The following is a 2,500-nucleotide window of genomic DNA, read 5'->3' as shown; positions in this document are numbered from 1 at the left end:
TAGAGGAACGGATCCGTTTCCACAAGATGATTTTCAGGATAAGCAGCACGGATTTTTTCCGTTTCTATTACCGCTTCGTTCTTGAATTCCCTTAAAGAATTCTCGTAGATTCAAAATTCTTCATTGGAACTCAATAGTATTCAAAGTCAATGGGCATAACGAGAAGTACTAGAGAAAATGTAATGCCAAACAAAAATCTTATGGTAGTTCCAAATGCATTGATTAATCAATCATTATCAATTAAATCATAAGTTACAAGAGAATATAATTTTTTCCTGATTTCGCTCTTTTTTTCCAATTCACTTTTCTTTAATATTTCTTCCTACATATATGTGTATATATGTATATATACATACATACATTATATATATATATATATATATATATATATATATATATATATGTATATATATATATATGTATGTATATATATATTATATATTATATATACATGTTATATATATATATATATATATATATATATATATATATATATATATATATATATATATATATATATATATATATATATATATATATATATATATATATATATATATATATATATATATATATATATATATATATATATATATATATATATATATATATATATATATATATATATATATATATATACATATATATATATATAAATATACATATATATATACATATATACATATATATATACATATAACATATATATATATATATATATATATATATATATATATATATATATATATATATATATATACATATATATATATATATATATATATATATATATATATATTATATATATATAATATATATATATATATATACATAACATATATGTATATATATAATGTATATGTTTATTATATATATATATATATATATATATATATATATATATATATATATATATATGTATGTATGTATGTATTTATGTATGTATATAGATAGATAGATAGATAGGTATAATCTATATGTGTGTTACATATGTATGTAAATATATATAAATTTATATACTTGTGTATATACTTGTATGTGCATTATATATATATATATATATATATATATATATATATATATATATATATATATATATATATATATATATTCATAAATATATACATAAACATTATAATATATATATATATTACACATATATATGAATATATACACACATACATATACCTTTATATAGATGTCGAGATCGATATTACTTTGCCATTTAAAAGATGTATTGGTTATAACTGTATCTCTATGGACTACGTAGAATTGCCAAACTCCAACAATTTCTTTTTCTTTTTATCATTATAAGCAGTCTTGTCGTTGCTTCAACCCGAACACAGAGAAGGAAAGGTTGTGGAAAATAAGGCGACACCATATACCATGACACCAGCCTTGTTATATATATATTGAAATATGTGTTTATTACTTTTTGAGTGGGCCCGTGGATACTTCTATGGAATTAGTTGGAGACAATTCTGAGTAGAGTATAAGAAAGGAAAATTATGAAAGAAAGGAAAGATTAATCAATTTTTCAGTGTAAAAAACAGAAAATATCATTGTGTGTCTCAGTCCCATCTCATGTTTTTAGTGGTTATAGTAATGATTAATGATTATTGATTAGTAAGCTAAGGGTGGCTATAAATTTACAATCAACATTAAGACTTGAACCAGGGTAGAAGAGAATATGCCTTATTTTTCTTAGCATTTACGTATAAGAACCCTTTGTGATATGCTGCCCATCTGTTACTTATTTTATACAATAAAAAGAATTGCATAAAATTGTTTGTATGATTACTCATCAGGGATAAATTCAACCCACTCCATGAGCCTTACAACTGCTGAGTCATGCTACTCATTTTAAAATTAGGTAAGTCAAAATTGGGTTTTCTCAGGGTTTCCTTAAACTCAAAAAACTTGGGAGGTGGCACTACTATCAATTAAGTTTCATGGTCATGTTGTGGGATAGAAATTTTATTTGAATTGTGTACTCTTTACTATTTTGAAAATTTCCTCAGATTTGCAACATTTACGTAGTAGAATACATTGTAAAAAAAAAAAATATATATATATATATATAACACTGATATCATCGGTGGTAGATATAAATTCATGATTACATACATACATACATATATACATACATACATACATACATAATTATATATATATATATACACACACATACATATGTAGACACACACACATATATACATGTATGTAAGTATATATGTGTATATAAAACAAAGGAAGGATAGAAAATTAGAAAAGAGACATCAAAATTTTATTATTCATTTTGACATATAAATATAACTGAGACTCACATGAAATATATAACATATAAGTAATAGAATATACCATAAAATGGAATCATTTATAAGGAATCATCAGATGCTGTAATACTGCTTACAATATAAAGCTAATGTTCTACAAGAGTGTGCACTCTTACATTTGAACTGAATTTATATTTCTTATTTGTCGTAAGTCAGTATACATT

At 22.0% G+C, this 2,500-nt stretch overlaps 1 protein-coding gene across 25 annotated transcripts in view; it reads right to left on the bottom strand.

Annotated features, from left to right (window-relative positions):
• Positions 1-2,273: 2,273 nt before the first annotated feature.
• The window catches only part of Zir (dedicator of cytokinesis), a 58,005-nt gene continuing 57,778 nt past the window's right edge, over positions 2,274-2,500 (bottom strand). For all 25 annotated transcript variants that reach the window (XM_070135457.1, XM_070135469.1, XM_070135465.1 and 22 more), the window contains one exon: positions 2,274-2,500. This exon is cut by the window's right edge and continues 889 nt beyond it. The gene's annotated coding sequence lies outside the window, so the exon portion shown is untranslated.

The sequence above is a fragment of the Penaeus vannamei genome, chromosome 20 (assembly GCF_042767895.1).
Source record: "Penaeus vannamei isolate JL-2024 chromosome 20, ASM4276789v1, whole genome shotgun sequence".
NCBI classification, from domain to species: Eukaryota; Metazoa; Arthropoda; class Malacostraca; order Decapoda; family Penaeidae; genus Penaeus; species Penaeus vannamei.
This window is presented reverse-complemented; position numbering and strand designations above follow the sequence as displayed.